The sequence below is a fragment of the Hevea brasiliensis genome, chromosome 17 (genome assembly GCF_030052815.1).
Source record: "Hevea brasiliensis isolate MT/VB/25A 57/8 chromosome 17, ASM3005281v1, whole genome shotgun sequence".
NCBI classification, from domain to species: Eukaryota; Viridiplantae; Streptophyta; class Magnoliopsida; order Malpighiales; family Euphorbiaceae; genus Hevea; species Hevea brasiliensis.
Window position 1 is genome coordinate 19,540,530 of NC_079509.1, and position 11,306 is coordinate 19,551,835.

At 31.0% G+C, this 11,306-nt stretch overlaps 1 non-coding gene across 1 annotated transcript; it reads right to left on the reverse strand.

Annotated features, from left to right (window-relative positions):
* Positions 1 to 4,809: 4,809 nt before the first annotated feature.
* Positions 4,810 to 4,916, reverse strand: LOC131175776 (small nucleolar RNA R71). Its single transcript, XR_009145966.1, has one exon. It is a non-coding gene; the product is annotated as a small nucleolar RNA R71 (small nucleolar RNA).
* Positions 4,917 to 11,306: the final 6,390 nt, after the last annotated feature.

Consider the following 11,306-nt stretch of genomic DNA (forward strand, 5'->3'; position numbering starts at 1 on the left):
TTTACTCAAGTCTAATTAATATTTTCAATACTCGAACATATCTCAAACTTAATTAATATTATCTAAATAATACCTGAAGTCATTTAAATTTATATATTTTAATTAATAATTTATATTTAAAATTTTAATATCAAATACTAAATATGTATAAAATATTTATAAATATTATTAAATAAAATTATATTTTTATATTTTATTAATTATTATATAAATAATTTTAAGTAATAGATATTCAATATATATCCGAACTGAACTCGACACATATATAATTTTTTTTAACTCAAATCTATTTCAAATTTAATTATATACTGTCTAAATCTATTTTAATATATAGGATGCAATCAGATTAAGTATCCAAAAATACAAAGACGTGTTCCTACTTCTTATTAGTGTTATTTGTACACAACGATGCCTCTCTCATCTTCTTCACCTAAAAAGAACTCCTCATCTCTTCACCATTAATCAAAATTCAAATCGTTGAAATTATTTATCAAGTTGTCACCTAGCAATCGGACATGAGCTTCTCAGTTTTCCTCCCAAATACAATACCTAGACACATTCGTATGTATGGTCTCGGCAAATTTGCACTAATTAACTGATGATTTGGGTAGGTGACTGGTGTATGTGCTATGAGCCTGTGACCCCAGTTGGAATATAGGCTAGGGCTGGCATTAGTAGCATGTAATCACACGAGTTCGCCCAATTTTCTTGAGCCAGTTATTGTTGAAATCATATGTCCTAACTACATATCCAACAAACAGATAATGTTAAATAGGAATTAATGAGTTTAATAATATTGAAATTGATATAAAGATGATGAAGTTTGAACACAAATTAAAACTAATTAAATTAAAAATATTAATTAAGGTTGACTAATAATATTAAAAATATTTGTAAAAATTTGAGATTATAAGTTTAAATTTTAATCAGAATTAAGTTTGAAATATAATTAGTGAAAATAAGAGAAATTTTAATAGAAATTATAATTGTTAATTATTGCAATATTCCAGTTGTGAGCGATTCCGAAATTTTAATTATCAATTGCAATAGTCTCTTTGTGAAGTCAATTCCTTCTCTATTCAGTATCAACCTCTCCTGAAAAGTAAATTTTACATAATTATAAAAGATATAAAATATTTATGAGATATACTTAATAATTTCTCCAATATTAAGCCAATGAATCATTGTAGCTTGTCATGACTGAAGCTGATGTGTCAAAGCAAACATAATAGAAATTAATGCTCTAACTTATCCTAATTTTGAAAGCCAAGGGCGGCTACCTAATTCATTCAACAATAAAAATGAAAAATACATGGCCATTGACTTGGTAACAACCGCATAAATGAATTTTTCTTTTACATAAAATAAAATATAATACATCTAATATAAACTCCAACTTATATTAGAATGAGTTTAACAATTATTATATTAAATATTTATATTAAAAAAATATATAAAATTAATTAAAATATACATAAAGAGTACACAAATTTATATACAAATATTTAATCTAATAATTATGAAACTCATTCTCATACGAGCTCAAGCTTACAATAGCCACATCCTAAAAACACATATAAATAGATGCGGAATCAAAAAATTAAGTTAGTGAGGTAAAAAAAAATTATTTTACTCAATTTAAAGAAAAAAATATATTATATATAATAATAAACTATCTACTACAAAACAATATATGTAAAATTTTAATATATAATAAAAATTGAGTAAAAAAATTCGCTATAATTTAAATTTGCAATTATCTTCAACAAGTTTTCATTTTCAGGAAGCGTGAATGATTGCTTCATTATAAATGTTATCAAAAACATCTTTTTCATTATATGTAACAAAAAAAATTCAACATTTGATATCTCAATCGATTCCACAATCAAGTCTTCATAATATTTATTATAGAAAAAATGCCCTTTCACACTTATAGTTATAATGAATAATATCAACGCCAATTTCATAATCAAGTAAATTAATGAATACACTAGAATTTTTATATATTATAAGTCAATTATCAAAATAATAAATATCATATATAATTATTAATCTATTAAATATAAAATAAAATATTAAAACAATATAAACTTAGTTGAAATTGTTTTGTTTACTTTACCGGTGAGTCTCTAACTTGATTAATTGTTGTAGAAAAATCAACAAAACACTAATTAGCCGATTGATTGCAAAATTGACAAACTCATTTTATATAGGTATTTTAGGGTAGTTTTGCATCTATTTTGCCTTTTTAATTTAGTAATTTCATGCTTTTAATCTTTATTTTAGTGAATTTGTTAATTTTAATTGCTTTATATTTGATTTTTAGAATTTTAATAATTTTAACAGGTTTCAATATGATTTGAAGGCAAAAAGGTACATATGAGAGAAATTTAAGATGATTTCGAAGTTTAAAGTTATGAGAAAAGTAAAAAAAATGTGCTTAATGGAACACACTAGCTGAGATTTTCGATAGCCTTAACATGCCTCATGTTACAAGCCATGCATAGTTAAGAATCAGTGAATATATGTAACACCCTAGGTAAATCCCACATCGGCAAAACACGGGAGAGATGCTGGGTTTATAAGTTGGTAGTTCGTAACCCCTAATGACGCGTTTTAAAACCGTGAGGGCTTTAGCCCATAGCGGATAATATCACTAGTGGGCCGGGCCATTACATTTGTGGTATCAAAGCCGCTCCGCGTGCAACATTGAACGATGGTGGGGCAAACCTCAGTGAGGACGCTGAGTCCCAAAAGGGGGGTGGATTGTAACACCCTAGGCAAATCCCACATCGGTAAAACACGGGAGAGATGCTGGGTTTATAAGTTGGTGGTTCGTAACCCTTATGACTCATTTTAAAACCGTGAGGGCTTCGGCCCAAAGCGGACAATATCACTAGTGGGCCGGGCCATTACAATATAAGTCCACATGGAGCATGTTGAAAATCACTGAATTCAATGGCAGGCATGTTGAAAATTACTGAATTCAACAAGGGGCATGTTCTGACTCGAAAAATTTTTCATGCCTCACATCTTTATACCTTTTCTCTTTATCTCTTTTAGCCTATTCTAGGGTACACTTTTGGAGACATATAAATACATCTTTTTCTCATTTTAAGTTAAAGGAAGAGATAAAAAGAAAAGAGAGAACAAAAAAAAAAAAAAAAGAATAAGGAGAATAGAAGAAGAAGGAAAAGGAAAGGACGCCAACTTTGGATTTCCTCTACAAGAGTGATGTTGCAGTTGGGATTTTCAGAGATTTTGGGCTTTCTTCATCTGGGTTTTTCTATTCTTCATCTTATTTTATATTTCTTTCATTTATTTTATCATTTTCCATTGCAAATATTGTTATGAGTGAGTAGATTTTCTAAGATTTCAGAGTTGGTTTGCAATGTTTTGAATTAATTTGTAGATTTGGATAGATTTTATTTAGATTTATGATATTTATGAGTTTTAATTCATTTTAATTCATTTTCTTGTGTACTTTATTGACTTGCCTAGTAATGGATCCCATTGGGTATAGTTTTTACTCTTTGATTGAATGACCGAGAGATGAAAATCATTGATAGATAATCAATGTTTTGAACTTAATTACCTAGTGTCAGAGAAAAACTAGGGATTAAGAAGATTTATTGGTTGATTAAAAAGTTTAATGGGTTTTGAGTAAATCAAACATTGTATAAGAGTGGGGTTTAGTTTTCTTAAAACACTATTTAGTTTGCTTGAGAAAAAAAAAAATCAAAGGAGATTAGAATTAGCCACCTTTAAACCACATATTTTCTTAAAAATTGGATGAACATAGCCAAATTCCATTTAGTTTAAAGCATGAACCCCAGCTCTGGAATCACTTTTATCATTAATTGACTTTTGTTCTTACTTACCCATTGTTAATTTAGTTAAATTTTGCTTAGTTAAGAATTTATTTACATTAACCATTGCTTATTTTCTATTTAAATTACTTTATTTAGGCAATTTAGTTCTCTTATAATTCTTCATTAGTCTAAATAATCAAAACAATCATAGCTTAGTACTTAAAAACAATTCCTCATAGGTACGATACTCTACTTATCATTCTATTACTTAATACAACCCGTGCTCTTGCAGATCTATCACATCAAGTTTTTAGCACTGTTGCCGGGGATTTGATTTTGTTTGATATTAGACAATTGATTGTTTGGTTAATTTGGACATTTTATTTTTTATTTTAATTTTTCTTTACTATTTTACTTTGAGATTTTATTTGTTTGGTTTTTCAAGTATTTATTTTTTATATGAGAAGAACAAGAAGTGAGGAGATTGATTTAATTTTTGATCCTAAAATTGAAAAGACAGCTATGGCTTTGAGAGTAGAAGCTAAAAGAAGAAAGTTGAAATTAGAATTTAAAGACAACAAGAGCAACATTAAGAATAACAAGATATAGAAGCTATTGTAAACAACAACAACAACGGATCAGTTAAGGATCGTGCTTTTCCTAGTTTTGGTGATTCTTGACCAAGTATTACAAGACCTAGAGTAAAAGCAAATAATTTTGAGTTGAAGCCTTCACTTTGTCAAATGGTTCAACAAGCACAGTTTGGGGGAGGTCCTACTGAGAGTCCACATGTGCACCTTGCACATTTTCTTGAGATTAGTGACATCTGAAGATAAATAAAGTGTTAGATGATGCTATCCGACTGAGATTATTTCCTTTTTCTTTGAAGGATCGTGCTAGGGAGTGGTTAAATTTATTACCTCTAGGTTCTATAACTATGTGGGATGAGTTATGATGAGCCTTCTTGTCTTAATAATTTCCTCCTAGCAAGACTGCAAAATTAAGGAATGAATTAACTTCTTTCAGACCAATAGATGATGAGAGTCTTTATGAAGCATGGGAGAGATATAAGGATCTTCAAAGGAGATGACCACATTATGAAATTCCTAAATGGATGCTAGTTCAGCATTTCTACAATGTATTTCTCCAGCTATCAGAAGTATAATTGATGCATCCTCTAAAGGTGATCTTATGAAAAAATTAGAAGATAAAGTTTATTCAACATTGGGCAAAATTGCTAACAACAATTATCAATGGAGTTGTGAAAGGCATGAAGTAAGGAAGTCATTAGCTGGTGTATATGAGTTAGATGCAATGAGTATGTTTAATGCCAAATTTAATGCTTTGACAAGAAAAATGGATAAATTGAGTATGAAAGTTAATCCTTTAGTTGCTAGATCTAGTCATATGAAAGATGTTAGTGTAGGAAATGTGAACTGTGTTAGTGATTTTCCTTTTTATGAGCAAGAGTTTAGAAATGAGCAAGTTGATTTTGTTAGGAATTACAATAAGAGGCTAATTGGTAATCCATTTTCTGCTATATATAATCCAGCATGTAGGAACCACCATAACTTTTCTTTTAGGAGGCTGACAAGGGTAACAGCAACAGAATTATCAATGACCTCCTAATTTTCAACAACAACAGAATTTTTAGCAAAATAGAATACCACCTGGATTTCCACTATAATGGAATCAAAATGCACCTATTCCACAACTACCAGTTCAGTCTTTAGACGAAGATTCAGTTTTAAAGTCTATGATAGAGAATTTCTTATCTGCCCAACAGAAACAAGGTAAAATGATTCAATAATTAACTTCAAGGATAGATCAACTCACCACTCATAACAGGATGTTGGAGAATCAAATAGATTAATGAGCAAGTTCTTCTAGTAAAGCACAAGGGAAACTTCCAAACTAACTAAAGAATCCTAGAGAACATTACAAGGTAGTTATTCTAAAGAGTGGGAAAATTATGAGAGAAGAAAAGAAAGACGATGTGAAAGTGGAGGAGAAGAAAGAAGATGAAGACAAGAATAAGTCTACTTTAGTTCAAGGTGAAGTTAGTGAGGAAGTGAGTAAGAAGAAAGAAACTGAAAAAGAAGTTGAAGAGAAGTATGTACCTCTACCACTATACAAGCCACCATTACCTTATCCTTAGAAGTTTCCAAAAGAAAAGTTAGATAAGCAATTTGGAAATTTTTTGAATGTTTTGAAGAAGTTATACAGCAACATTCCATTTACAGATGTAATTTTTCAAATGCCTTCATATGCCAAGTTCCTAAAGGAAATTTTAGCAAAAAAGAGGAAGTTAGAAGATTATGAAACTGTGGCATTAATAGAAGAGTGTCGTGCTCTCTTACAAAATAAGCTCCCTTAAAAGTTGAAGGATCTAAGAAGTTTTTCTATTCCTTGCCACATTGGAGATACTAGCATTGACAAAACATTGTGTGATCTTGGAGCTGGTGTGAGTTTGATGCCACTATCCATTTGTGAGAAGTGGAAGGTTGGAGAATTGAAGCCAACAAACATTTCTTTGTAACTAGCTGATTGATCTATCAAATATCCAGTGGGAATTTTAGAGAATGTGACATTGAAAGTTGGAAAATTTTTTATTCTTATGCATTTTGTAGTTCTTGAGATGGAAAAGGATGTTCATATTCCTATCATTCTAGGAAGACCATTTTTAGCCACAACTAGTGATATCATTGATGTGAAGAATGGTGGATGGACATTAAGAGTTGGAGATCAAGAGGTGGAATTCAATTTGAATTAAGTTCTGAAGAAACATCATGAAGTTGATCCTTGTCTAAAGGTAAATGTCATTGTTGAAATTATGGGAGAAGAGTTTAGAAAAAGATATCCTGAAGACCCTTTGGAGAAATTTTTGGTGCATAGTAGGACAACAAAAGATGAAAATCCTGAAGTTGTGGCTTTTACTCAAATTTTGGAAGCTATTCAAGAAGTTACAAAGGATCAAGTGTTGCAAATTGAAGAATTGAAGCATAAAATTGTACAACCACCTTTGCTTGATGAGGAGAAAGCACCAAAGGTAGATCTCAAGCCACTTTCATCTACATTGAGGTATGCTTTTCTTGGACCTAATTCTACTTATCTTGTTATCATTAGTACAAGTTTAAATGATGTACAAGTTGAGAAGTTGTTAAGAGTGTTGAGAGCACATGGGAAAGTCATTGGTTATACCATTGATGATATCAAGGGTATAACCCTACATTGTGCAATCATAAAATCCTTTTAGCAGTGTATGATGGCCATTTTCTCTGATTTTATTGAGGAAATTATGCAAGTTTTTATGGATGACTTTTATGTATATGATTTTTCTTTTGATGATTGTCTATCTAACCTTTCTAAAGTGCTTAAAAGATGTAAAGAAATAGATTTGGTGCTAAATTAGGAAAAGTGACATTTCAGGTGCAAGAAGACATTGTTCTTGGACATTTGGTATCAAATAGAGGAATTAAAGTGGACAAAGCCAAGATAAAAGTAATTGAGAATATGCCTCCACCAACTTCAGTGAAGGGAATCAGAAGTTTTCTTGGGCATGCTAGTTTCTATAGGCGGTTTATAAAGGATTTTTCAAAAATTGCTAAACCTCTTACTAATTTGTTAAATCATGATGTTCCTTTTAATTTTGACCAGGCTTGTTTTGATTTTTTTAACAAGTTGAAGGAAGCTTTGACAACAACGCCCATCATGCAATCTCCAAATTGGTCACTTCTCTTTGAGGTTATATGCGATGCTATGTAGGAGCTGTTTGATGGGCGTATCCGCAAGTATACGGGTCGTCTCAAGTAATAGAGTGAGGAGTCAAGTATCGTTCCCACGAGAATTTAACGTTTGAGTACCAAACTATGAATGAAGCGATTATTTGGGCTAATAATTTATGAATAAATAGTAAATGTAAATGAACAAAGTAAATTGATTAATCTAATTGGAATGGGTAAAGAGCAAACAAATAAATTCTAAATCTAGTTTGCAAGTAAACTAAATTAATAACGAGTAATTTAAATCAAAGTCTAATTATGTTAAAAGTAATTCCAGAGTTGGGAATTTATGCATAAATTAATTGGTATTTGTCTTGGGTATTCCAATTTTTAGGGAAAAATAGAGTTTGAAGGTGATTGATTCTAAATTCCTTTGATATCTTTTTCAAGCAAACCAAAGTGTGTTCTAAAATAACCAAACCTACTTTTGTATGTTATTTGATTACTTAAAAATCCATTAAGTTTGTAACCAATCATTAATTCCTCTTAAAATCCTAGTTTATTTCTAAATCTAGGTAATTTAAGTTCTAATCCTTAATTATCTATCAATGACTTTCACCTTTCGGTCATTCAATTAAAGATTAACACAATACCCAATGGGTACCAACATTAGGTAAGTAAATCAAGCACACAAGGAAAAAATCAAAACTCATATTTATATAAAATATGGAAATACCTAGTCCAAATCCATAAATTAATCTAAAACATATTTCCCAACTCTGAAATCTAAAGAGTTTACTCACTCATAATGGTATTTACAAGAAAGATTGATGGAAAAGTAAAGAAAAATATGATAAGAGGACTAAAAATAGAAAAACCCAGGTAGAAGAGCTCAAAACTTTGATTTCTGGAGCTCCAAAAGACTGTTGCAACAACTCTTCCTTAGAAAAATGGCGTCCTCCTCCTATCTCTATTTATATTTTTTTTCTTTCCTTTTGTTTCTTCCCGTTTCCTCTTATGGCAAAAATTAGGAAATGATGAATTTATATGGTCCCAAAAAGTTGCCCTAAAAGTGAATAGGAGCTAAAGAGTGGATAGGAAATGAGGTGTAAAATTATCCAAGTCAGCAGCATTATTCACGTTCTAGGCAGTCTGCTTAGGGTACTGCTTAACCCTAAGCGGCTTTTTTAGCAAATTTCAGCCTCTGGTTGCATTGTCTGCTTACTCTCAGCAAATCTCGGCAGACTTAGAGTAAAATGGACTTTTCTGCTCATGCTTGACTTCCAGCTTGACTTGTGCTGCACCTTAAGCTCTACCGCTTTACCCTAAGCAGGATCTTAAGCAATTCTCGGTAGGTTGTGGAGTAAAAGCTTGAATATGTAGGATTTAAGCCGTGCTTGACTTTCAGCTTGAACAGACTTAAGGTTAAGCTTATATGACATACCCTAAGCAATATCATAAGCAAAGTCTCGAGCAAATTTCGGCTAACTTGCTCTTTCAAGGTTTGATTGCTTCAACTTTCCTCCATGCTTAAAGAACTCCAAATTTCTTCAAATCACTTCCTAATGCACTTGTCACACCTTACCCCTCTGTAAGGCATAACATGATCCCGTAGCATACCTAATAAACTATCGAACTTCACCTACCGATAACTCATTAAGTACCCTACAAAGGATTTTAAAGCAATTTTCTTACTTTTATAAGTGTTGAGCATTTTCTAATAGATATTAAAATCATTAATTTGAAGTTTTAAAACTAGTAAAAATTTTTAGCCCATTTTATTTTTTCACAAATTTTATAAAAACTTCGGCAGAGTGCCGTCTGTATTTTGAGAAAACAGTTCTTCAAATCCCTGTAAAAAGCACTTCCAATAATTTGTCTCAACAAATTCTTCAAATTCACAATCATCCCAATCAATTTCAACATCATTTCTCAATTTTCAAAAATTCAAATCCACAAGTTCTAATTCAAATATCATCCAAAATATTACTAATTACTTTCATTCAAATTAAAATAAAATACTTCCATTCATATGTAATTAAATGTAAAATAATTTATATACATCATACTAAAATTTACATTAGGAAAATCCAAACTAAAATTTATTACAAACTTTATACAAACAGCTCAAGACCAGTTTTACATGTCCATACCTTTACATACATTACATATATCAAATAAATTTTTACAGTGAGGGTATAAAATATACCCGATAGACTTCAGAGTAGGTAGCTCCTCTGTCCTCAGCAGCTCACTCTGTTGCTCTTCTAGTCTCTATATCTGAGACAGCAATAACAGCCATTACTGAGTACTAGGACTCAGTGGTGCACAACATACTAAAATAATCTTTATGCAGAATTTAAATCATATTTATTCAAAAATTAAACTGAATATGCGATATCAATACAAAACATGAGTTACAAGATTTTAGTTCAAACAAATTTATTTCAAAAGTCTCAAAACCATTTACATAAAAACACAGTTATATCATGCCATTCGAAACAAATATAATCTCAATAGCCAGAGGCTACGGAGAAGTCACATCACAAGGCTAGCTAGCTCAAATATATGGGAACCCATTCTTTTTCTTCTTCTACTAGCACACACCTCAACACTTTAGCCAGAGAAGGAATCAAAATTCGAAACTGATTACCCCCACTAGTCATGCTAGTGAGGTGTTCAAATATATGGTCATGACACTGTGGTTTCAAAACTTTTCTTAACAATTTACTAAACATTTATACCATTTCAAATATACACAAATAACTTTCAACAATTTAAATCAAAAGCATAATAAATATTTCATCACAATGATGTCACAATTCAATATTTCAATTTATTCAAAACAATATGCAGAAGAAAATTTACAAAAATTCTACGTTGTACACAAACTTTATATGAGACACCTTTTGGCCTTGACTCGACACCTCGGGTTCCTTCCCGGTACTCTTTTCCACTGAAACACACAGTTTCACAGTGTTTCAGTATCATAACTTAGCATAAATTCAAAAATAAATTTAAATTCACTTTTACCTAGCTCTAATGTGCTAAACTTGACGTTCTTGAAAATTTGTGTTTTGAGGTTACTATTCATGATACTATTCAAGTCAATTTGTAGACTTTCTAAGGCTTAATAGGTATAGGAATTTCAACTTCACCCAAATACCACATTTTGGTTACTAAATTTGTTGGTTTTGGTTGTTTACTCAAATTCTAAGTCTTTTAAGCAAATTTGCAAATTTTCAGTTTTGGGTGTCTTATGTTGCACTGTTTTATTAGTCATTTTACTGTTAGAATTTGGCAAAATTTTCTTCATAGAAAATGTTCCCTATTGTCTTAAATTTATTCTCCTTTTTGAATCACTCCAATTGGAGTTTGTAGCTCAAGTTATAGCCATTTGAATCATGGCTGCCGGATTGGACTTAACCCAGATTTCTGGGCACCAAACCGGTTCTGGCAGTTTTAGGTCACCAAATTTGGGTGGCCAAATGACTTAGTTAAGGGCATAATTTGAGTTTGTGTTCTCCATGAAAGTTTTAGGTCTATATCTCAGCTTTCCACTGGTAAAATTTCAGGTCATTTAGACCTGCCTAGCCCAAGTTATGGCCAAATGAACAAACACTGTTCATTTGGTCATTTTTATACAGGTCAGATTGCCAATTCCGGATTTGGTCAATTTGTTCACTAGGTTTTGGTCACTTTTTGGGCATGATTCCTAAATGAAAAATGTTCCATTTTGTGTTTATTTTCATTCCCAATTGACCTCACACCA